This window comes from Coptis chinensis, chromosome 1 (assembly GCF_015680905.1).
Source record: "Coptis chinensis isolate HL-2020 chromosome 1, ASM1568090v1, whole genome shotgun sequence".
NCBI lineage: Eukaryota > Viridiplantae > Streptophyta > Magnoliopsida > Ranunculales > Ranunculaceae > Coptis > Coptis chinensis.
Genome location: NC_141456.1, coordinates 61,160,410 through 61,188,330, shown reverse-complemented (window position 1 = coordinate 61,188,330; position 27,921 = coordinate 61,160,410).

The following is a 27,921-nucleotide window of genomic DNA, read 5'->3' as shown; positions in this document are numbered from 1 at the left end:
ATTTACTTATTTAGTTCAATTCTTAGATTCAATTATTTGTCTTTATTAGATTGAATAGATTTTTGCATGAGTAGTTTCCATTTGAGTTTAAATAAGCAAAGTTTCAATCTTTATATCATGTCTTGTTCGAATTTGATTGGGAATGATAGCGTGATGATTCTCGGCTAAACCTCCACTGGAGGGGGTTGAGAAGCCTTGATGAAAGCTTGATTCCGATCATCGTAGAGTCGTCGTAATTTTCTTTCCACTGTAGAAATGATTAGTTCACCATGAGAATGGGTGTAATCGTTCACATGCTAGTTATGAATTGGTAGAAATGCCATGTGTAATTAGGGATTAGGAATAACCAGATTGTTCTCATGGGCGCTCAATTCAGATTACGACGATTAAATGGTTAGTGGATTAAGTTGAGCTAAGGTGGAATCAATCCCCTCTAACTCCTTATCATAGAATCGACGTAGTATTCCCATAGTTGTTTAAATAGTCGACTAGTTGCATCTTGTGGGTAGTTGCATCGTGAAGTCTAGTTATCATTTCAGTAAATCTCTCATTAGACTTAGAGTAGAGTAATTAGACTAGAAAACACAAAGATTGGGAAGGACTAAGAGTGGAACTAACTTCCTACTCCACTATATCTGTTCAATAGATCGAGAGTAGAACAATCTTTGATAAATTTAGACACGTAATATAAGTTTTAGTTTACTTACGTTTTGAGTTTCATCGTTCATTTCGTAGGTAAACTATATCTTTTACATTTATCAACCAAATTTTATCTTTTTTTTGGAAAACAGGGAGGTTATTTAACAAGACCTAAATAATAGGGAGGTTATGTCATATGGATCGATGGGAGGGAGTTTATACTCAACCAAGTTAGAACCAAGGGGCTGAGCCTCATTTCTTGGTTTATATCGATAGGGTCGAATTTACCGGAAGATTGGAAGGCCAAGCTGGTACATTTTCTGTCAAAAAATCAAGACATATTAGCATGGGTAATTAAGGATATCATGGGATTAGACCCAGAGTTTGCATGTCACCGCTTGCACATGAATGTGGACGTAAAGCCAGTGAGACAAAAGATGAGAAGCGTAAGACCGAAATATGTGGAAGGAATACGAGAGGAGGTTATAGGGCTGAAAAGGGCAGGGATAATAAAGGAAGTAGAATACATAGAGTGGTTGTCAAATGTGGTCGCAGTGCCAAAGAAGAACGACAAGGCCAGAATGTGTGTTGACTTCACGGACATAAATAAGGAGTGTCCCAAAGATAGTTATCCGATGCCTCGAGTGGATGAACTAGTAGATAGGACGGCAGGCTTCAAAGTGTTCTCTTTCATGGACGCATCTATGTGGTACAATTAGGTCACGATGTATGAGACGGATAAAGAGATCGAAAACAACCTTCATGGTGGAAGGAGGGACATACTGCTACATGAGGATGCTTTCCGAGTTAAAGAATGTCGGGGCCACCTTATAGAGGTTGGGAGAAAAGATGTTTGAGGGAAAAATACGGAAGGGGATATAGAAGTCTACATAGGTGACATGGTAGAAAAAAGTATGTCGGAAGAGGAACACTTGGAGGGCCTGAATGAAACTTTTAACATACTGCGAAAGCATAGACTACCGGATAATTAAGTGTACCTTCGGGGTAACCACAGGGAAATTTATGGGGTATATTGTTATCACTTTGATGGTTTTATATCTATGCAAGCTACACAACCATTTACATACCAATCCTCAAGATTTCCTTACTCACATGTTTTTGTGTGTATGTTTCAAGTAAGGTGTTCATCCAACCTTAAAACTAGGCTGATGTTACAACTAGAATATGTTCAAGGGAACTAGTGATAAGGATTTTTTGTTTTGAACTTTTTATTTTTACTTCCTACGATAATTTAACATGCAAGACAAGGTAAAAAAAACATGAAACTTTCGTTGTTTAAACAAGAAAACTAGAGAGAGAAAAAGATAGAGGATTAATCATACTCATGCAAAGTCTAACTATGTATTTTTTTTTAGAAAATTGATCACTACCATATCTAATCCATTTGGGTTCATAGACAAACCTGAAAACGGACTCGAGTATTGATCCCTAGCAAGATATACTCATCTTTGAGTCCATCATACTAGCATTAGGAGTTGAACTGATATTTCATCTCTGAAATACCATCTCAACTCCTGGATTCATCCTACATCAACCTGTCAAATAGAGGAGTCTGAAATCACCAAGGGCTCACGCGCGCGACTAGCCCCAGTGTCACTTGGGTCGCGCACGCGATTTCATCTCGAGCTCCAGGCTTTGAATTTGGCCGGACACTACCATTTTGGGGTAGGATGTCAAATGAGTCATAAGTTACTAAGTAGTGGTTTTGTAATCTAAGAATACATAGCCTGATCCTCACATGAGCATCATTAATTCTCCACCTTGGAGGGTTTAGCTCAAGATCATGGGATTGAAAAGATATGCTAAATTATGCTATGATAATTGAAGAATGGAAAGAACTGATTTTACCTAAAGAAAATGCTGATTTTTATTTAGAAGAAAACAAGTGACTCCATTAACACTATTCAAGATAACTTAAGCTTTTTCCTAAAAATAAAACATGCATGAATGAGAATGAATGGGAGTGAACGCTAAATCAACCCATTTCAATAGCCTTCTCTCCTTCTCCCACTTGAATCACCTCCCACCATTTACTCTCATTTAATTCCATCTTATCTCCAAATCATACAAAACCAAAATTAAACACTATTTGGCACAAAAAGTCTAGTCAAGATAATTAATACATGCAAGGTGTCAATTTGTGCCAATAATTTGGCACTTTTGTCTTGACTTGCTCCATGATTGATGACTCATCCCTTCTTATGGGCCTACAGAGTGGGTTCACGTGCTATGTCCAGTAGTGGTCCGCAAGTCGATTTTCGCAAAATCTGGCCTGAGAAAGAGCTTGTCGTATTGATTGTCCGGTAGCTTACTAGCTAAAATCGGAGTCCAGGTTCAAGAAATATGAGCTTCAAAAGTTTGATGCTTTTCTGCACGTAATCCCGTTCTGACTTGATTTTGTCCTGTTTGAGTCCATGGGCTTTAATCCGGCTTTGTTGAGATTAACATGGTCTGATTAGGAAGACTTCAGCTATATACACTATTCTCGTGTTTTAATGCAGGTTTAACTATTATTTTCACGTTAACTGCGAAAACCTGCAAAAGTACGAAAGTCTAATTATTTCATGCTTATTAAACACATAATTAACCAAATTGCTATGTCTTTACGGGGTTTAATATTACGGTTTGGGTGCTTATCATATATTGTCACACATCGCGGAATAGAGCCGAATCTGAACAAATTAGGTCGCTAGTGGAGATGTCGTCACCACAAAATGCTAAGGAGGTACAACGGTTAGAGGGGAGGGTCGCTGTCACACCCGGAATTTCGACAGAATTCGGAAAAACATTATTTGTTCCCGACTCTTCGATCTTCGAGGTGTGACACACTCTCAACTCCCAGAAACCCATAAACAGTTTAAACATACGGATAATTTAAAAACCAATAAAAATTTCAACTTAAACAAAAGCCCTCTTCATTACAAAAATTAACAAATGAAAATGCAAATAACTTTATCTTAACTGAAAATCTATATCACCTCAAAGAAAAACAAAGCCTATCTTGAAATGCGACGCTAACGCAAACCACAAGCAGCAACCAACCTTCTTCAACATGAAACCTGTCAAGACTTATCAACTATATATGTTCATTTAATGAACACACCCGATAAGCAAACATGCAAATCGGGTCAGCATTATAAAAATGCTGGTGTGAGTAACTCTAAAATACAACATATTCTTATACAAATATATACACAATCCATAAGGCAGTTAGTTCCTCCACCGAGGCGCCTTAACTTTCAACGACTAATATAACATCCGTAAGTATAATAATTAAGGCAGGTAGTTCCTCCACTGAGGCGCCTTAATTTCCCACTAACCACACAACAAACTATACGCATCATAAATAAGGCATGTAGTTCCTCCATCGAGGCGCCTTAGGTTCGAACTAAACAAATAACCAACCAAGCATATTATATACGTACCGTATTTCATGCTCAATTACAGAGTGGGTTGTCTCTGCCCAAGTAATTAGTTTGACCCACACTTCTGCCAAGCCATATACAATCATATATTTAAAGATATATAGTTAACCAACATATTATCATAATTATATTATTTACGGCTTTCTTTGTGTGTCCCTAAAATTCACGTCCAGATCTATGTCTTACCTAGTTTCCTGGCTACCACAATCGCTACCAACGCCTAACATGCACATCCACATGCCTCCCCTTACATAATGTACCACTCCGTCGTAACTACCTCGGAAGGATGCCGCGACACCGTAACCCTCACACGAAAAGCCATTATGTAAATCGCCACTATTCGGCATAAAATATCGCTACGTCTCGTTCTATTTTGCGAATGGAATAATCAAGCCACTATTCGGCTATGCCAGAAGGGCCATTCAACTTTACTGAAACGCCAGAAGGGCCAATCACATTACTTACGCCCGAAGGCCATTCAGATTCACTGAAACGCCAGAAGGGCCAATCATATTGCACACGCCCACACAGGGCAAATCACATGAGTTGTGGTAGCTAGGTTCTAGGATTTTCGTTACGTAATTTATTCAAATGTCATACATTTATGACTCATAATAATTCCACTATATCACGTGCAGGTCAAATACCTTATTGCACTATGCCACAATATTTAGAAATATCTTAATTATATCTCGTAACCACTTTCATTCTTTCACGTGCCAATATATTATTGCACTAAGCCATAATCCCGTGGGAAAATATACACACATACTATACTACCTCATAGATAAAATAATAGAGTGTCTATACATTTATTTTTCCAAAACTATTGCCTTTAATATATATATCCCAACATATTATATAATGTCACAATATCAACGTCAAATCTTAATTAGATAATGACAACCAAATTCATACAAGCTTCCACAGCATTTGAGCATTTGATTTGTCCATACAATTTACAACATAAAACGTAGCACAATTACACAGTCCATAGTCCACAATCAAAGCCCAATATTTATATGCTTTACACACTACTCACGTCAAATCTTAATTAGATAATGACAAACAAAGTTATATAATTTTCGACAATATTTTATTACTATATTTGTCCATATTCTTAAATATGTGAAAAATCTAGAAAAACAACATTCCACAGTCAACGGTCAACAGTCAACGGTCAATGGTCAAAGTCAACAGTCAATGGTCAACGATCAAAGTCAAAGTCAATGGTCAATGAATAAAGTCAACACATCATTGTCAAAGTCAAACTGTCATTTCCATGTTCAACAGGTTCAGGGTCATAGCCATGGTTCATGGCTAAGGTCAATGTGCATGGCTCATGGGCTCCTGACTAAGGAAGTGGTTCAGACCCAACTAACCGAGCCCAAACCCCAAACCTTAGAACCCAAAAGTCTAAATGTTGAAATTTGGATCTCTAATTTAAGTCCCAAGGATCGCCCCCAAACAATATTAGAAATTTGGCCCCAAACACTTAAACCGAATCGCCCAAAACACAATTGATTCGCCCAAAAATTGAACCAAAACCGCCCAACCAACTTAAACTAAACCGGCCTAAACTAAACCAAATAAAAATCGGGCCCAACAACTAAAATAGAATCGGGCCTAAACAAAACCGACCCACTTGGTCCCACCCAAGCCCAAGCCCAAGTCGTCATCTCCCTCACCGCTCCAACACCGCCACCTCCACCAAAGACCACCACCACCGTTCTCCTCCTCCTCCACTCATTCCCCATCGATTTTGATCCTTGAAAACCCCCACGACTTTAACTCCTACCAACACCGATTTTGGCAATGGTCGATATCACTCTCCAATAGATCTCGACCGCCATTGCCGGCTGTTCGAGCTCCCCACAGCTCTCATCCAACATCCCTCATCCCCTCCATCAAACCTCAACCACCAAACATCATCCCCAATCTCCAATTAAACCCAAAACAGCCCAACCACCGGCGCCATTAACGCCTCCAAGCTTTGGCAGCACCTTACCACCCATCGAAAACACCACTAACCAATCCCACAATCAAAAAGCAAAACCCAACATACAACATCAAGATCCAACTAATACATTTCCAAATCATAGACTGACGATTTTATTTGGGCCGCCATTAACGACCTCTTTAGAGCTCCAACAGAATAATAAATTTTAGTAATTAAGAACAAACAATCTATAACAGACAGGTTTTAACAATACTCTAAGTTTTCTTTACCTTACGACAAACAAAACGCAGAATAACAACAGTGGAATGAGCAGAAAACGGACGACAACATTGTAATACAGTAAAGTTAAAGTTATTCCCGGGTATCAACTAAAAATGAAAACTAAACTTCTCACTATAACAGTTTATATGGACAGTAAATTCATAAATTCTACACAGACGAAAATCATAGTTCTAGTAGTGGTGAGAGTTAACTCTACTCACTTGTCTTAATGTACTCCACGAATCCTCCTAGTCCAAATCGTCAAGACTCCACCCTCCAAAGAAACGAAGTTTCTAGCTCTGCCTACATTTTTATTATTTTTTTATTCTCTAAAACCCTATTCTTTAGAACAATGTGGTTATATACTTGGGTTTGAAACCCAAGCCAATCTGCTCTCGGCCCAAAATCAGCCCGCGTATCCCAAAATCCAATCCAAAATTCGATTTTTAAATAAATAATTTAATTAATTAATAAATAGAAAAAATACATATTTTAAATACGGGCGTTACAGTCGCGACATTGAACATATTCATTTCAAAATCATCAGACAAGTGCAAACCATTGTATCGATTACTAAGGAAGACCTCGGATTTCCAGTGGACTACGGAGTGTGAGAATGTGTTCCAGGAACTGAAATGTTATTTGGGAAAGGCTCCGTTATTGTCACGACCAGAGTAAGGGGAGAAATTGTATCTGTACCTAGGTCACGGAGTACTCGGTCAGCTAAGTTCTTGTCCGGATTTTCGGCAAGATCGAAAAGCCGGTCTACTACTTCCAGAGCAAAATTTTGTTGGACGTAGAAACTTGGTATAACAAGATCGAGAAGTACGCGTTGGCTTTAATCTTCTCGGCACTGAAGTTGAAGCTATACTTTGAATCACATTCAGTTGTGGTGTTGACGAATTTGCCCCTTAAGCAAGCATTTAGAGCAGAGAAATCTGGGAGAATCTTAAAGTGAGTCGTACTACTCAGTTCTTACGAAATCCAATACCAGATTAGAACAACTTAACGGAGAAGGCACAAGCCATGGCAGAGTTTCTAGCCGAGTTTCCAGCCAAAGATCCCACCTGGGGGGAAGAGATGGTCATGGAGCCTGAGAACGACCCAAACCAAGACCTTCTAGACCCATAGGATAAGAGAAATGGTTGGAGGGTATATTCACAGATGGATCCGCAATAGATCCTGGCAGCAACATAGGAGTAGTATTGGTCACACCAGACAATACAAGAATGGAGCTGACTATGAAACTAGGATTCGCGGCATCAAATAATGAATCAGAGTATGAGGTCGTAATAATGGGATTGAGAATGGCAACGGATCTAGGAGTAGAGGAGTTGACGGGATATTCAGATTCAAACTTGGTCATATGTAAGGTGAATGGTGGATTCGCAACTTGATGCTCACAAATGACATGGTTATTGGAGGTTTTACGAAAAAGAGCCAAGAAATTTGAGACTGTTAAATTCATACATTTGGACCGCGGAGAGAATCGACATGCAGATGCGTTGGCTTATGTGGCAGCTGTAATCCCAGGATCAGAAGAAAGGGTCATAAAAATGGAAAGGCTAGAAAGACCTAGTATAACGGAGGATGAGGATGTGTTGCAAATAAAGCTGATTGAAGGCGGGTGGATAGACCCCATCAAACATTTTCTATCCGGGATAGAGTCGGAGGATAAAAAGGAGAAGCGAAGGCTAGAACAGACTTCCCAGAGATACACTATCTTGGGTGGGGAGCTATATCAAAAGAACTTCAGTCGACCCCTATTGAAATGCCTCGGGCCATGCTAGGCACAAAAGGTATTGGTGGAATTGCATGAGGGGGATTGCGGCAGCCATTCCGTTGGGAGAATCACGGCCCACAGGCTATTAACACTAGGGTATTTTTGGCCACACATGAAGAGAGATCCAGTAGAGTATGTAAGGAAATGCGAGAACTGCCAGAGATTCTCTTAGTTGATCTTCGCAATGGCAATCTTCACAATGGCTGAGCCATTACACAATGTGTCAAGATTGTGGCCTTTTGCCATGTGGGCAATGGATATAGTAGGGCCGCTTCCCATGACTAGTGGCAAAAGAAGATTCATGCTAGCAGCGACAGATTATTTCACCAAGTGGGTGGAAGCTGTCCCCTTTCAACAAGTGAAAGAGGAGCAAGCGATCAAATTCTTGTGGGAGAATATCATATGCAAATTTGGGCTGTCGTATTCCATCATCACAGACAATGGAACTCAATTCGCAGGGTCAAAAGTGAAGGAATTCTTGCAGGCTTACAAGGTGAAGCAAGGATTCTCTGCCCCATATAATCCCGAAGGTAATATACAGGTTGAGCCCTCTAACAAGACCATAATGAACAACCTCAAAAGGAAGTTAGAGGATAGGAAAGGGGCATGGGCAGATGAATTAAACCATATTCTCGTTAGCATATGGAGTGGAAGTAGTGATCCTTTCATAGATGGTGGCATCTATAACAAGAACCAGATCCATGGAAAATGGGACTAACTCGGGCATACTGTCAAAGGACTTAAACTTGGCAGAAGAAAGAAGAGACACATCACGAATCAGGTTAGAGGAGTACCACTAGCGTTTGTAAAGACAATATAACAAGAGAGTAAAGCCGCGGTAGTTCCAGATAGGAGGTTATGTATTGCGCAGAGTGACCCCTAGCACAAGGAGAGAGTGTGATGGAAAATTGGCCCCAAACTGGGAGGGGCCTTACACTGTGGTATAGAAGGGAGGGGCTGGCATATACAGACTGCAAACGACATAAAGGAAGGTGATAGGGAGGCCATGGAATGTAAGATTGTTGAAAAGGGTTTTCTTTTGAATGCAACACGGATCTAGCATGTGAGACAAGAGTTGTATGCAACATAAATAATACAATGACACTTTTGGGGTACAACCCGACACTAGATTGCAAGAAAAATACCACGACACAATAGGTGATGAGACCTTGAGAGTTCAATTCTAACTTGTGGGCAAACTGAGTTGCCCTCAAATTGTAGAGTGCAATCTTGAGAGAGGGAGGGGAGGATCCCTCCGCAAACCAATACATTTGGTTATAGCTATGGGGCATGATGAGATGTCCCAAATGCAGCTAGGAGAGATAAGGGGAGACACGATAAGAGAGAAAATGAGAATGAAAGCACACAAAACTAATTGCGGGCATTAAAGATGGAAGAGGAGTAATGCTATTACATTAAAACTCATAAAAGGAGCACGCAAGACAAATTACAAATAACACATAAGCAGAGCAAAATGAGCAAAACCAAACACAATTTCCAAGTTATAAATAAGAAAGACACATGTCGAATTTAATCTTGAACAATTTCGGAACCACAAACTTCTAAAGATCCCAGGATTGTGGAAGTTTCTTCTACAATAGGGTCGGCCGTGGTAGCATTAACTAAAGTTTCTTCAATAGTAGTGGTAGTAGCTGCAGAGATCACAACATCAGGAGTGGGGGAAAGGAGCAAGGGCTTCTTAGGAAGGAGTCGGCCTTCCTTGGCCAGGCGGGCATGTTCTTCCTTGATTTTCTTAGCCACCATTTTATCGGCCTATGCCTTGAAGCTTAGTTGAAGCTTTTCCATGTCCTCTTTGTTTCGCTGAAGAAGTGCCTCAACGTCTTCTTCATGCCACCGAACGAGAGCATCAGTGCTTTCCTTATGCTGGAGAAGGAGGGCTTCGTGCTGCTTACCCAAACGATCATCTACGCTGTCCATGTACTGTTGGTGGATGGCTTCAGCACGACTTTAGCACTTTTGAGCTCATCTTTAGCCTTGATTTTAGACAACACTGCGGCCTCCAACTCCTTCTGGAGACAACCGTAAGAAGCCCGCAGCCCATCAGGTCCAACAACCTCCTTCTCCAATGCCTCCACCTTAGTTAGTGATCCAAAGAGACCGCGGATCATGTAAGAGACATCCAGACTCACCTGGAAAAAGAGAATTAGTTAAAGGAAAAAAAAGTATAAAGTAGGGAAGGCGATATGAAAGACATGTTACCTTCTCCCAGTTGGTAGGTTCGGTGTTGCTCAAGCGAGCCCCCTTCCGCATAGGCGATATCTCTGGGAAGGTGAGAGCCGTAGAATATAGCTGAGGCCATGGATAGACTCTCTAGAGCAGAATCTAACATGTTAACCTCGTGGTGGCGAACTTTGAAGGTATGGTAGAATGTTTTCAGTACCGTGGATCTTTTACCTAAAAAGGTAGCAAGTTATTTACTGGGGCAGCGGGACCGAGAGGATGGTGATATAGCAGGGGTAGGTTCTGTGGAAACCGATATCCGATTCCGCTTATGGGTAGGCCCGCCAGGAGAAGACTCGTTTGGATAGAGGGCTTCCACAGCAGAAGGGACCTCTGCGGTAGTAGGGACTTCCGTCACCTCATCGTCCAAGTCATTATTGAACAACTTTATCTTAGTGGTATCCATGGCTTGGCTTGCATAGTCCGCAGATTGAGTTTCGGGGGAAATGTATTGATCTTCCTAGGCAGAAATAGATCTGAAGGAAGGGATGGCGTCTTGGTTGGAGTGACAGAGCAGTTCAGCTTGAGCTTTACGAACTATGGCGGCCAAAGCTTGGGCGCGAGCCTTTGACGGGGTGGCCTTGGTAGTGAATCCATGGTTGGTAGGTTTCCTAGAGTGGCTTTTTTTGGATTGAGATCATTTCTTTGGCGGAGGAGAGGCACAAGGTTTTTGTTCTTTGGGAGGGGGAGGGTGGTAGAACGGAGCAGAGTATGTTCCGATAGTATGAAGATTAGGGTTAGACAACAGTGGAGTGCCAAGATGGGTGTCTATACCAAGAACGTCGGTTTGAGCAGGTCCAAGACTGCGGAGTTTTTGGAAGACAATGGAAGTGATTCTAGTGTAGATGTGCGACTTAGATTCAGTCCTCCAACTTGTATATATAATGAGATGGAAAAAGCTTGTTTAATGACAAAGATTGTGTATAAAAAGGAAAACTAGGAAAGATACTCACCATTGGACAGGAAAGCGAGATGATTAAGAGTCACATCACGCTAGGGGGAGGTCTGCGAACAAAAAGTTCTGGAAACATAAAAGGGATAATAGTGTCAGGTCTTGTCCAAGGAAGTAATATGCAGTACGAAAGATTGTTTTTTGGGACGGACACAAAAGGAGTGATATCCCATGTTGACATCCTTGGTGCTCTTCTTTATGTAATAATATATGAGCGATTATGTCACGGTGTGGTATCTTTGGCTCCCCAGTTTTATTATAATGGTTCACGGCATACATAATTCTCCAGAAGTTACCAATGCCTTGTCAAGGGGGGGGGGTGTTGAAATGATTGCACACTTTGACATCCAGAACCGACAAAGGGAATCGCAGACCGGATATGATTTGACCAACAGTGGCCACTAGACACCCCAGCCGGTCGGGGACCAAGTGTGTGGGAATTGAGTTACCTAAGGCACGTGTTCCATGAGGACGTCATTAGAAATCCCATAGGCATCCCTAATCGCTTCTAAGTTAGGTTTACAGACCATGACGGGGGTGGCGGCAGGCTAGTGGTCTACCCAGACGTGGAGGGGGGCGGAGAGGGAGGGGTCAACCGAAGGAGGGGACACCACCGTGTTGGATCGTGAAGAGGACGAATCACCAGAGGGGGATTTAGACATGGTGATAGTTGAGTAAGGGAGTTAGAGAGTAGGGAAGTGCAAGGGGCAAAAAGAAAGAGAAAACAGCCAAAGGAAACGAAGAAAATAAAGAAACTAACCTGAATAGAGCCCGATCGAGATTAAGCAAGCCGGAACACGTACAACAAGGAAGAATGCCATTAATAAATAAGCACCACCGGTTGAGAAGGAAATGGGTCGCAAGCAAGCAGAAGGGAGTGCAATAAAATCAAAAGAAGAAATGGGAGGGATGGGCTGGAGACGAGAAGGTGAATAAGGAAAGTAAAGGAGAGAAAGAATAGATCAAACGAGATTTGAATGGAAGGAGGGGCAAAAAGGTAAAAAGAGAAGGGCTGAATTCGAGGAGACACCATAAGGACTAGGGGAGGCTTGACACGTGGAAATACAAGAATTGAAGGGGCACTGACGAGGTCGCATGTGTTGGACATGCGTGACCGCCATACGCACGCTGGTGGCACATGCAAGGAAGGGAAAATGACACGGGAGAAAAGACAGGAGTAGACTTTTCGACACCCACCTCCCGATCACGATCATGTCCGCAGACTCGAAAGGGGGCATTTGTAAGGCTTAATCCAGGGGGCAGAGGATTAGTAGGGGGATGGCCTCAAAGCCATACAACAAAAAGGAGTCGGGAGGCAGGGGATCATGGCTGCGGACAACTACATTGCTTGGTAGAAAAACGCCCACCTAGAAATTTGGGGACCATGAGATGAGGGACAGGTGGACGACTAAGATGAAAAGAGACGAGGTATAAAGAGAAAAGATAAGAAGAGAATGGGGAGAGGGGAAAAAGAGGTGAGGAGAGAAGAAAAATGACCTAGAGAGAGAAAAGAGAAGAGTAAGGATTAGCATGATACAACAATTTCCATTGGTGTGTCACAAAGTAAACAATTTACATACTGAATGAGCAGAAAGCTTATTTAAAGTGATCAGAACATTAAATCGTTTACTATAAAGTAGCGCAATCCATTGTTGGATGAAGTGTATACAAACTGTTTTGAATTTGGGAATCTTTTGTTTTGTAGGTCTCTGTAGTGGTGTACCCCCACAAGGGATTAGTAGGAGTGGTGATAAGCACCCAAAAGTGTATTATGAAACCCCATTGAGACCTATAAATTTGGTTCATTATGTGTTTAATAATCATGAAATAAATATGTTTTCACACTTTTGCAGGTATTTGCAGTAAACATAGAAATATTGGTTAAACCTCGCAATAAAGCACGAGGAACGGCGTGATATATAAATTTTTTAAATCCACGTAGAAGCATCAAACTTCCAAAGCTCCTACCTCTCGAACCCGGACTCGAATCGACAAGAGAGCTGCTTTCGCATAATCGTATGGCGATGAACTCTACGCATAGGCGGAAGTTGTAAAACCGCCCAAAATACCGGATCGCCATCGATCTGCATTATGGACCCACTATACGGGGCCACAAGATTGGATGAGTCATCAATCATGGAGCATGTCAAGACAAAGATAACAAATTATTGGTGCAAAGTTGACACCTTGCATGTAATAAATTAGATTAGGTGTTAATAGTGAAAAAAAAGGCAAGGTGTCACTTTGTTTTAATGTGGTAGATAAAAATGAATCAATGTGGTTTGATAATTCACGTGGGAGGAAATGAGATTTCTCTCAAATGGAGAAGAAATTAGACAAATGTGGGGACACTCCAATTACTCCATTGACTTATTTTCCTCACATGACATTATTTTAGTTCCTTAGTGAAAATGAGTTTTTAGTTTTGATTTTGCAAAAAGCTTGTAATAGTTTTAATGGAGGAACACTTGTTCATCTAGTAATATAATAGAAGTGAGTTTGGTTGTTGTTAATTCTTCTCTCTTTCTCTTTCTCTTTGGAGTTTTTATTAGTTCATAAGTTCTTGTCCCAAGGATCATGAGCTAACTTCCCTTTTGGGGAGTTAATCCAACTCATGTGAGGGAAAAACATTGGTTGTGAGTTTGGTAGGTTTTTAGGATGAACAACTAACACTACATCCTATCCCAAAATGATAGTTGGTGTAGTGTCTAGTTAGAAATCAAACAATGAGCTTAGAGATAAGTCATTGTTTGGTTTCACTTGCTAGCATGTATGAGCTCTTAAGTGAGCCATGCATGCTAGGGATCAATTCTATTTTTCCATTAGGGACTTGTCTATGAGTCTAAGAAGAATCAAAACCTTTTTCAAATAAATAACTAATGATAGTTTCACATGAGGAGGATTAACTCTCCACCTTTCTTTTTAGTAATTCGTATTTTGTTTAAGTGCATGATTTCAACTTAAATGTTTTGCTTTAATGTTTGTTAGGAAGAAACCTAGTATTATAACCTTACTCCTTAGTTCCCTTATTGTAACACCCAATTTGTAGTTGTTCTATACTTTTTAGGTAGTTCGAATCCTTATTCTAACTCTACTCAACGAAGATCGTGAGTAAGGAACCTTGATTTCTTTTGCTTCAATTTAGAGAGTTCTAAACTCTAAGTGGTCGTAAAAAGCTAATATCAAATGGCGCCGCTGCTGTTCTAAAGCCATAGAACTTGGGCTACAAAGCGAAAGTTGCATCAAGGGGGAACCCCCATTCTCTTTCTTTCTTTCCTTCTAGTTCGTATTACGTTTTTCTTCATTTTTTTTCGTATTTTTGCCTCGCGATTGACCTGTAATCCAAAAAAAATTTCGTTCCACTTTCAGGTACCAAAAGTTAGGACTGGGAAACATCATTTCAGCAAATTATAAGACTTCTGTGAAAATTCGAAGTCATTCTGAAAAAAAAGACCCGCGTGCGCCTGGGTGGAGTCGCGTGCGCGAGTGGGACCCGCGTCCTCGGGTGAATTTCTTCTGTTATTGCTCATTTTCGGCCACCAGCATCTCCTGATCCACCTTGATCCATTTCCAGGCCTAAATATTTGGCCCTGTACCTGAAACATTCAATATTCCTTTGGGATTAATCGCGTTGACGGATCGAAACGTTCGTTTTCAATTCTTTGGCGAAAACGCGGGAAGCTACAGGTTCCAATTTTCAGTATTATTGTAATTTATTTATATTATTATTATTATATTTTTCTGCATGTATGCCATGTATATAGTATTAGGAAAAATTTATGGATTATTATTTAAGCTTTAGCCCTCGAATTATGCATGAATCAAATTCAGATACCGTAAATATTTATATCACGATTACACGGACATGAATTGCATATGAATGTATATTTACATATTAATGGTATTGTATTGCATGGGTATATGTCTTTCTAATGATATAAATGTTGCTTGTTAAATGTTTGATATTTCTCACGATAATCATTACCCGTATTGTCTAATATGTCGATTTTGTCAAGAAAGAGGAAAACATTCCAACGAGGGTTAAAATCTTAGTTGGGTAAGTTGTTTCTAAACCCTACGGGTAAAGTCGCTCTCTATAGGACATTCGCAATCTCAATGAGTATTGTCGAAATCGATTTATTATGCAATACAAGAGTCGATTTTTAGTTTAGGTATAAAACTTTGCATGTTTAGTTTTGTCATCTATTCTCGTTATGTATATCGTATTCAGATGCTAATGTATTTAGATAATGTATGAGTGATTCAAATTAAGCTGTTACTATTGATATACATTTACGTAATATCGATTTACAAATTAGCGCATATATATCACGTATTATTCTTGATGTATATTTGCCCTGTGACGTATGGAAATATTTATCGATGACACAAGCTTGCCTATTCGTATAGCTATACGTATGAGTAGAGTACCTTCACATGCTACTGCACCTAGTATTGTATGAGTAGATCGTATTTGTATGTTTGTATTTTAAACCTTGTATAAATCTTAAAAAAAAAAAAAAAAAAAAAAAAAATTAAATTAAATTAAATTAAATTAAATTAAATTAAATTAAATTAAAATTAATTTAATACCACCTTTGCATAAATTTTAATTCCATAAATCTTAATCATATTCCAATGGTGTCTAGGAAACTTGAAAGATTGAGGTTACTTAATTAGAATCGTGCTTGCACGGAAATCCTCCCTCATATCTATCTTGTGACTGGTACGTTGGTTTATGCACACGTATTCCTAGCTTCATCGCTATGTTAGCGGCAGCTTAGGCATATGTTGTTCAACCCTAATGCTTAAGATAATAATAAAATTCGAGTCCTCATAATTCCTTCTGTAAGTTAGATCTAATTTTATGCTTGCATGAGATTAAGGTCTGGTTCTACTAAAGAAATTGAACAAACCTATCGTCGAAAAAATACGATAAGCAATTAAGTAAGTTCTCACATAAAAATTGTTCTTCTTCTGCTAATTACCTTCATCACAATCCTTCGTCGCCATGAACTTCGTCATTATGGCCGACGATCCTCCACTGCCAGAGAAGCCCCTCTCGGACTTCTATCTTTGCATTACAGAAGGACCTTCTTCCTCGCGATCAAACTTGAGGACATTGTCGGTGATTTTCGATCCCACCAAATGTCTTCAGTTTGTTACCAATATATCATGGTTTGGAGCACGAAAAACCGTCTAATCATCTTCGTAGACTTCAACAAGTGGCAACAACATTTCATCATCCAGCCAGCTCTAAGGAACAACTCTTGCTTCGATTTGTTTCCATTCACTTTAAGCGGAAAAAGCGTCAATCCGGCTAGCGGGGACAACAATCACAATCCATAGACACATGGAATAAACTAGTTCAAGCTTTCATGCTTCGGTTTTACACTCGAAGAAAACAACCGAAATGCTTGAAAAATTCAATTCTTCCGTCAAAATCCTCATGAATCCTTTTACGGAAGCATGGAGTTGTTTTTATCGATCTTACGTTAGAATGTCCTCACCACCAACTAGAAAAAGCTGTCCTTGTTCGTTCATTCTTTAATGATCCGTCAATGCGATCATCAAAAAAGAAACTCTTGATATAATGAACGGAGGTTGCTTCATGGACAAAGGAGCTCTTGGAAGCTTATACTTTTCTTGAAAACAAAGCGAAAAAAGGTACACACACCGGGTAACACTGAGCCGTCTAGATCATCAAAGGATACTGTTACAAAAGCCACATCTATTTTTGAGGTAAAACCCGATCCTGAAATAAAAAATTTGATAGAATCCCTAACTAAAAAAGTAGATGCCCTTACAGTTCAAGTAAACGATCAACTACCAAAACCAGTCATGAACGTTGACACCACTCCTTGTGTCCTTTGTCTTAGTCCTGATCATCCTGATGCATATTGTCCTTTGTTATATGCTTCCCCTACTCAACAAGCGGAGGAGGCATGTGCATTCAACATTCCCAATGCACCATGGAGACAACATCCGAATTTCGCTTGGCGTCAAAATAACCAACAAATGGGGGCTCCTCCTGGTTTCGCTAATCCACCTGTTCGACCTACCAATAATTTTATTCCATACCGCCAGGAAATAATCAACAATACCAACAAGGTCAATTTCAAAATAATTCCAATGCTAATTATCGGACCAACCAAGCCTTGTTCCAAAATTAATCCAAATCCCAACTATAATCAACAACTTCTAAGCAATAATCGAGAACTACTACCTTGCTACAACCTGCACTAACCATTACGGATAGAACAAATGAGACTTTCTTGGCTTACATGAACCAACAGCCTCAAATTTTAACGCCTATCCAACAATCACTTCAAAGAAATGGGCGAAGAAAAGAGTCGAAAGGCGTGTTTCCTGCACAAGCGGTTCCAAACCCTAAACCAAAAAACACGACCTTTGAACTCCACCAATGCCCTCGTACAAGCACCACCAACCAAGGTGAGGTGCATGCAATCACTACTTCACGATCTGGAAAACCGCCGACAATCGATATCATTATGCGGATAATCAACCAAAAGAACAGGAGGGTTCCAAGGAATCTATTTCTAATAATGAACCTACGGAAGATTCCCCTGATACAACAAAGTCAACACCTCCGAATGTAGGAAACAAGCAAGTAGACCCCTTTGCCAAATTCATACCTAAGGCACCGCTTTTCTGCCGCGCAAAGAAAGAAAAACCTCGATGACAATTTTGCTTTGAAATTCGAGAGACTTTTCAAAATTTAACAATCAACTTACCTTTTCTCGATGCCTTAAAATTACTACCAAAACATGCAAAATTTCTAAAAGATATGTGCACCACAAAAAGGAGAACTAATGTTCCTCAACAAGCGTTCCTCACTGAACAGTTTCCCTCCATCACCGAACACAATGGTATTGTAAAATACAAGGACCCTGGTCGACCAATCGGTTCCATGCACCTTAGGTGACAAATACACGCTCTTCTCTTTTATTAGACCTAGGAGCTAGCGTGAACTTACTTCCATATTATTTATTTAAACAATTAGGTCTTCATGAACTCAAACCTACCACCATGACTCTACAGTTAGCAGATCGTTCCATAAAGTATCCAAAAGGAATTGTGGAAAACGTCCTTGTAAAAGTCCAAGATTTCTTCTATCCTGTAGACTTTGTTATTTTGGATACAGAGGTTGCATGTGATTCCATTCCTATCATCTTAGGGCGTCCGTTCCTTGCCACTTTGCTAATGCTCTTATTAATCGTCGAGATGGTTCCATGACCATGTCCTTCGAAATCTTTTCGGTCGAGGTGAATGTGTTCAAGTTAATGAAACAAATTCGAGCGACATTGATGGTGAAGTCAACAGGGATTGACAAAGATTCCGCAAGAGTATTTCTCAAACTCTTTTCCCGAGGATGAAGTGTACCAATTTCTTTCCTTTAGCGAATTCGAGTTTGAGGGCGATGATTATACAAACGAAGTAAATGAGTTATTAGAGTCGGTTACCATTAATTGACCCTACAACGGTGATGTCTAGTAACTTGGATGATCATCCCTCTCAGATACTACATGGATGATGACCTTCCTCAAGAATCTTTAATACCCACTCCACCCCCCTGAATTAAAACCACTTCCTTCGAATTAAAATACGCATGACTTGATGCTGATGGTCGCCACCCGCTTATTATTTCTTCACAATTAACCGACGATCGAAACTTCGTTTAATTAATGTCATTCAACAACATCGTTACGCTATTGGATGGTCCCTCGATGACATTAAAGGCATTGAACCTAATGTGTGCACCCATCGCGATACACCGAAGAAAAAATGCTAAGGCGTCACGTGAACCACAAATACGCCTAAACCCTACCATGAAAGATGTGGTGCGAGAAGAAGTGTTAAAATTACTAGATGCGGGTATTATTTACCCTATCTCTGATAGTGTTTGGGTGAGTCCTGTACACGTAGTTCCAAAGAAATCGCATTACAGGTTGTGCGAAATGATAAAGATGAATGCATTTCATTCAGATCCCAATAAAATGGCGAATATGCATTGACTATCGCAAACTTAATGCCGTCACTCGTAAGGATCACTTTCCACTTCCATTTATCGATCAGATGCTCGAACGTTTAGCCGGTCATGCCTATTACTGTTTTCTTGATGGTTATTCAGGTTATTTTCAGATAGTCATAGATCCTGCTGATCAAGAAAAAACAACGTTCACCTGTCCATTTGGTACATTTGCATATAGACGAATGCCTTTCGGCCTTTGCAATGCACCTGGTACTTTCCAACGCTGCATGCTTCATATTTTCAGTGATATGGTTGAACGGTTTATGGAAGTATTCATGGACGATTTCTCAATTTATGGAGATTCTTTCGATAGTCGCCTTATCAAATCTTGAAAAGGTCTTTACACGTTGTGAAGAGAAAAACCTTGTTCTTAATTGGGAAAAATGCCATTTCATGGTTACTAAAGGAATAGTTTTAGGACATATCGTTTCAAAGGACGGAATCGAAGTAGACAAAGCTAAGATAGAAAAAATTGCTTCACTTCCTATACCAAAAACTGTTCGAGACATTCGCGCATTCTTAGGACACGCTGGTTTCTATAGGAGATTTATTCAAGATTTCTCAAAGGTTGCTAGACCTTTAACCAATCTCCTGCTTAAAGATGCCGCTTTTGATTTCAATTTCAGTTGCAAACAAGCCTTTGAGGTATTAAAAACCGCATTAACTACCGCTCCTATAATTCAACCACCTGATTGGTCTAAACCTTTTGAATTAATGTGTGACGCATGGTTTAACTATGCTATTGAGCTGTACTAGGGTCAACGCCGAAAGATAAGCCGGTTGTCATTTACTATCGCGAGTAAAACCCTTAATGAAGCTCAACGTAACTATACCACCACCGAGAAAGAGTTTCTCATGTTGTATATAATGCTTTAGATAAGTTTCGTCCTTACCTAGTGGGTTCTCCAACTATTGTCTACACCGACCATCATGCACGCCGTTATCTATTATTAGCGAAAAAGATGCAAAACAAAGGTTGATCCGATGGATTCTCCTTTTGCAAGAGTTTACTCTCGAAATTAGAGATAAAAAAGGTAGCGAAAATGTGGTTGCAGACCATTTATCAAGACTTGTAAGTGATGTTGATACTGATACCGATCCTATCTGTGATTCCTTTCCAGATGAACACTTGTACTCTATTTTTTCGTCCCCTTGGTACGCAGACATAGTAAATTACTTAGTTACCGAGGAAGTTCCTTTATCTTGGTCTCGTAATGACCGGAAAAAGTTTTTATCCACTGTGAAATTCTATTTCTGGGATGATCCCTACCTCTTCAAGTATTGTTCAGACCAACTAATCCGCCGTTGCATCCCCGACTGGGAACACAACGATGTGTTATCCTTCTGCCATGAACAATCTTGTGGTGGTCATTTTAGTGGTAAGAAAACTGCGGCCAAGGTTCTACAATGTGGTTTTTATTGGCCAACACTGTTTAGAGATGCCCATGAGCATTGCAAAGCATGCAATCGCTGCCAGCAGTTAGGTCGCATTACTCAACGTAATATGATGCCCTTAAATCCCATTCTAATTGTGGAAATCTTTGATGTATGGGGCATCGACTTCATGGGTCCATTTCCAAATTCTCATGGCTTCCTATACATACTTGTAGCAGTTGACTATGTGTCAAAATGGATTGAGGCATTGGCATGTCGTGCTAACGATCATAAAACGGTAGTTTTGTTTGTAAAAGAAAATATTTTCTCTCGATTTGGTGTTCCAAAAGCTATAATTAGTGATGGGGGAAAACATTTCTGCAATAAAATTTTTGAATCATTAGTAAAGAAATATGGAGTCACGCACAAAGTGGCAACTCCATATCATCCTCAAACCAGTGGTCAAGTAGAAGTCTCTAATCGAGAAATAAAATCCATTTTGGAAAAAAAAACTCAATCCATCTAGGAAAGATCGGTCTCTACGATTATCGATGCCTTGTGGGCATCTGAGCGACTTTTAAGACACCTATAGGGATGTCTCCGTATCGCCTCGTTTTTGAAAACCTTGTCATCTCGCGGTTGAACTTGAGCACCGTGCTCTATGGGCCATCAAAAGCCTAAATTATAACACTAACATGGCGGGCGAAAAAAAAATTGCAGTTAAATGAGCTTGAGGAAATTGAGTGATGCCTATGATCTCTCAAATCCTATAAAGCCAACATGAAAAGAGTGCATGACAAGCACATATTGCGAAAGAGTTCAAAGTCGGTCAAAAAGTTTTGATGTACAACTCAAGATTACACATTTTTCCGGGAAAATTAAAAACTTCGATGGTCCGGTCCTTTCATCGTCTCTGCTTGTCACCCCCTTATGGGGCTATCTCTCTGGAACAAAGCGAAAATGATGGTAGCGAATTCCAAGTAAATGGCCAGCGCCTTAAACATTATCATGAGTTGCGCTCTCCAGATGTCGAAGAGACTCTTCTCAATGATCCAGTCTACACAGACTAATAGATTCGCTGGTGTACTTCTTTCCATGTATTTAAACAAGGAAAAGTATGCCATTAGGGTAGCCGGGCCCTCTTCTATTTTCTTTTCTAAAATTCCCTAGAGTGTGTGGTTGCAAGCGCCGGAACCTTAGTCCACAAAAACTCTAATTCAGAACTGAGTATAAATGTCTTCTGATAATCGAGCAAACGTGCCTCCAGGAAAACAATGGGTACCAAAAATTTCAACTCCTTCTTTCTCTTCCCTTTTCTATTCTCTTCCTCGCGAACTCCAACTCATCATTTGGTCCAAATCTCACCCATCTCGAATTGGTAATGGTCGTAGTACTTTTGCTCGAAAGCGACGAGCGAAAAGGATGGGGTGGTGTATGAACTGTCAAACTCCTTTCTGTCCAGGTCTTGATCTTTTATCCGAGATGAGCCGGTATAAGGTATATTATTGTCTGACACCAGCTCAAAAGGATAAACTTCGCCGTCGTCCCGCTGCTCCCCGCGGGTTGGGATTCGCCTTGAGATCGGACGTTAAAAGACTCACATTCGCCTTTGAGGATCGGACGTTAAAAGACTCACATTAAATCTTGAGGATCGGCGTTAAAAGACTCACATTCGTCTTGAGGATCGGCGTTAAAAGACTCAACATGTATATACACGTTTTGTTTTATTAGCACCCAAAGATGGTGCCCAAAGAGAGTCGTGATATGCACCATCGGATATTTCATAGTTAAATGCGGCAATGGATTCCCCCGTGCCAACCCCGCTCAGTTTTCTATGTGACTGTTTTGGCGGTTTGAGGCTATACCATATGTACTAAGGGTAATATTATTATTAGACCATTGCACATTGGTCAAGGATGGTACCGCCCTAAACCCTAGGCCCCCAAAACATAAAGGATAAGCCACGCGATCATGGATTGGGTTCACCCAGAGCCGACATGAAAGTTGCTGAAAGTTAAGGCTGTTTGTGATGTGTTGTTTTATTTGGATTTCGGTGTTGTTGACACGTTCTTCTCGACTTGTACATTTGTATATAAAGGATAAATAAATAAAACCAAAAATTGTTAAAAAAAAAAAAAAAAAAAAAAAAAAAAAAAAAAAAGATGTTTGAATGTGACTTTTCATATTCTAATGGATGGCATTTTAATACTGATCGTTTTGATATCTCATCCGGTTAAATTCGAGTTGAAACGAATCAAATTTCCAAGTTTGAAATTTTGAACATTTCGGGACATAAGAGGAATTTCTGTAATTCATTTGTACTTGGGCCAAAATTTTGACCCGACCCAAAACCCAAGATCCGGTATTAAAGCCCCACGCGGGGCACCCAGCGTTCCCCCCTATTTTTTCTTCCACAAAAAACGGATCTTGGTCCCCTCACCATCCACCTCAGCAGCCCTCCACCTCCACCATCGAAAATCGACCAAGACGCCGGGCCGTCAACCTCCACCAAACTCCACCCCTTCCTCCAGCAGCACCTCCTCCACCTCCTCTTACTATTTGCACTATCAAAATTTAAATTATAAACCGCTATGGCAGCACGAAGACGAATTACAGATCGAGAGAAATTTCAAAAATCTATATAATTCCGGGATGTTTCACCCATTTTTTGATGAGGAAATTGAAAGTAGAGAATGGGAATATCTTTTGCATCGAATCCCAGCTCAATATTCCGAAGATTTGGTGTTGAAATTTTATAACAATGGAGGTTTCGGGGTGGCGAATTTTGGATTACGGCGGATGGGATGGAACGTGAACTCACGGCGGAGTTGATTTCAATACCGCGCGATTTCGATTAACTCGGATAGCCCGACCGTTATTGTCGAGTATCCGACCACGAGGGATTTGATGTTTGACACTTCTTCGAGGGGAGTACAACATCGGCTCGAATCTGCGTGTACCCAAGATTCGCTCGGGCGTAACCAATTAGCCGTCACTTTCAATGGTTGGCGACAACGCGTCATTGGAACTTCAAAGGCGTCCCGGCGTGAACAAGACTTTCTTGCACTGCTTTGTGGATCCTACAGAGAGGAAGCACACTTTATGTATGGTCCATTTCACGGGCCATATTCTTACGACCGCGTCAAACGTCGACTCCTCTTCTTTGTACTTGTTACTTCGGCTTATGCTTAATTTAGGGTTCCAAATTACTACTCCTTTCATTGAAACAAGGGCTTTCGAGAATTTTGGAATTTTGAGACTTGTGTTTTGGACCATTGGGACCCGGTAGCTAGAGATGACATTGAGCATGATAACGTACCTCCTCCTCCGCCTTCACCACCCGTTTGTTTTAATGAAGATACCATGCGCCCGAATAAATACTCCTATGGATGCCTTGAGGAACATGAATTCTAGTATCGCGGGGATGTTTCTTCGCCAGAAGAGATGATTACTTCGGAATGAATTCCGGCCAAAGAAATGAGAAATCGCCAAGGCCAATTCCGAGAATGATGATGGCTAATCGGAACAATTCAAGATCGGTTACTTTCTGATCTATAGGCCACATTCCCCCCGATCAACTTCGGCTGAAGTTCGTCAGGGGCGAAGGCGTAGAAACCGGGTTCATCTTACGCTAACCCGGAGGATTCCTAGTAGTGTTTATTTTCTTTGGTTTAAAATGACTATGTCATTTATTTCCCTAATGCATCGCATTTTATTTTTAGTGCTAAATTATTATATATCGGTTGATTTCTCATAATTTTGTATCTCCAGACGGTTTAAATGAGAAATTATTTATGTTATGCGAATATAGTACTTTCAAAAATATGAGTTTGCTCCTTGATTCATTGGGCCTACTCTCACAAGCCCAACGGTCGAACCAACGGATCGATCCAAACGGTCACATGCCCAACGGTTAGAAACCAAGTTATAAATACAACTCTCCTTTCCTCTTTCACTCATTCCCTTCTCTCAATCTTCATAACTTCTTCTTCACAAATTTTCAATTTCTTGACAATAATGAATAAACTAGAGCGATGGGAAAAGGAGCAACGCGAATGGGCTATCACATTAATTGTGATGACAGTGTTTATCATCATTCTCTTGTCACTCATGCATAAAAACGATCCGAACATAACTAGATCTATGTAACCGTTTTTTTTTTTCTGTTTTTCATTTTTGTATATTAGTATGGTGTGTTAAATAATTCTCACACATTTGTGCAGGTTCGTATTAAATGGAGAAGTTCCAAAGTATTAATTAGTTGTGTCTATTAGTTGTCTTTTAGTCTCTAATATATATATATATATATATATATATATATATATATAAAAAATATATATATAAAAAAAAAAAAAAAAAATAAAAAAAAAATAAAAAAAAATAAAATAAAAATAATAAAAATATATATATATATAATAAAATAAAAAAAATAAGTAAATAAATAAACAAACCATAACAAAGAAAGGCCATCCAAAAATTCAACAAAATCATTAATGGATACAAATGGTGTTAAGAGAAAATCCGCATGCTTCTAAGGTACACATAACACTTGTCACACATGCATTTCGATTATTCTATCCATATTCTATTCTTGAGTTATGATCATCAATTCTGAAATTACGTGTAAGTTTAACTACCCCTGTGAAACTTTCCTCCGTATTTTCTAAACATTCAACAATCTCATTAATTATATTTGGATATCGACATGACAAAGAGACTTCTTTGTGGATCCCCCTATGATCTTTGTTCATAATCACATGGGTCATTAAATACACTTGGACTCAGGTATTGGCTATATAAATCTCTTCTTTTTAAGCCATTCTTATTCATACAATTTTCACTATCCTTCCCTCAGAAATGGCTCAACCAAGAAAAATAACGGCAGAGAAAGACTACCTAAAAACTTTCGAAGACGGCCGGTTTTCTCCTTATTTTGACACTGAAATCATACGTCGAGGATGGACGCCTCTTCTATATCATTCAACAGCTTTTATTCACGAGAATTGGTTTTGATGTTCTACCAATTTAGCGGCTATGAAGATGGAAAATTCTACTTCAATGCCTATGGACAACGATTGGAATTGAATAAGGAAATGATCTCCGACATACTTCAAATTCCAATAAATACCCAGGAGTCCCTTGTTCAAGAATCATCATTTGATTCCGCAAAAACTTTACTACGAGCGACCGTATCTCATGGCAACCTCGAAGATACACATCACATTGTTCTTCAACGCTCTTTGAAACAGAATCAACGTGTTGTGCTCCACTGGTTGGGACATAATGTGGTAGGTACATCACACCAAACAGAAGTCACAAAGCCTCAAATTCACCTACTTTGGATTTTGCAAACTCAAAGAGATGATTTTTGTCTAATCCAACACCTCTGGAACGTAATCACCAAGAAAACAAGAACGTCTGCACCCCTACCCACTTTAGTAACGCTTGATTATGATGCGTTGGGGTTATCCAAAAATTTCTCCGAGACACCCACTTCAAAAGCATATATAAAGGTACTCCAAACGGACTACTCCGTTGGTTTTGGACCCCGAATACTCGATAAATGAAGCGAGAACAACCCAAGCTCAAATTCGACCATTTATTTGATGAAAATGCCATGGTGAATATTATTAATCCCATGGAAGGCATTAAACTCCTTCATCGGGGTTTGAGGGAACTACACGCGCGTCGTCGAATATATCATCATCACAACTCTTCGAGATTTCCAAGATCGTCAAGCAACTCATGATGTTGAGCGGGAAGAGATCTTGGAAACTCATTCTCAATCCTTGCAAAATCCACGCTCCTAATGGAAAATCAAACTGTACTCTCTGCCCGACCAAGGGACATTCGGATGCATCTCGGCCAACAAATAGAAGACCTAAACAATGCGGTGCAAAATATGCATCTCCTAGATCAATATCGAATCCATGATATTACTAAGTCAATAAGTATATAATCATATATATGTTATTACGTTTTTTTCCGTCGTACTATGTATTTTATCTTATCCTTTTGTTTTATTTTGTATGAAATGCTTAGTAGGATTGTCATCATTTCCATTGTGACTAATATAATTTTAACATGTGCTACTGAGGGTCTATTTTTCTTACATACTCATTTTTCCATCCGGTTGCCGTACCTAGTTTATTACTTCATCCACTATGGCATCTTCATCAAACCACGACATCTTCATCATCCATGGTCCCTCCCAAAATCATTCCCCGAGCAATCCTTTCAATCTATGATGGATTCCAATGCCTATGGCCATCTTTTCCATGATTACATCACAAACATTGGGTGGTCTTCCCTAATTCTTCAACCGACCAAACTTATTCTCCTAGTTTGGCTGCATACTTTTATGCTAATATGGATGACACACACCGGCATTCAACCATCGCATGGTTTCTACTTAGAGCGGGTTCACAATCCGAGTTGATGACACACCTCATATCTTTTTCCTGAACAACAACTTGCTCTATCTTTGGACCTCCCATATCACGAACCAGCTGCATCTTGGCAGTACATCTTTCATAATTCTTACCGTTCCTTTCAGTGGCAAGCGTTTCGCGACTCTTATGGTGATGGTCTTGAGATCAAACGAGAAGGAGATGGCCATGTGCCATGGCGAAACATCACCATTCCATTAGCAAGCATGACCATGAACATGGGGACTGCCATGTTATTTGTACTCCTAAACATTATGGGAGATTGGCATTTTTCTCCGCCAATGAGGGCGCTTCGCGTTGTATTCAATTACACTAGCTTCGAGGTCATGCATTATTTAACATTTTAGGTTGTGTTGTCTCGGCTGAAACGAGCTCGCACTTTTCGGGATAAGTATATACTTTTACCGATCCGCTTGCGAATCATGAAGACACATTTCCCACAGTTTGCGGCTACTTTTCATGATCAGGTCAAGGTGGATTCCATGTGCCCAACAAAACAGAATCATTAAATTCATTGAGGTTTCGTCAATGGAAGCGTCCCGCTCGATACCTGAGGCATGTTCGATGTTACCCAAAGGACGAAAAGATGAAGACCAATTTGAGAGAATCCGGAGACAAAGAATGGGCAGAAATTTGGCAGACTATTATCTATTGGCGTGATGCTAAGGAAATGCATTTCCTTAAAGAGGACGCCAGACCCTCACGTCCTGCTGGATGGTAAACTTGAGTTTGCCATTGTACATATATCTAGCTAAACCTTTTG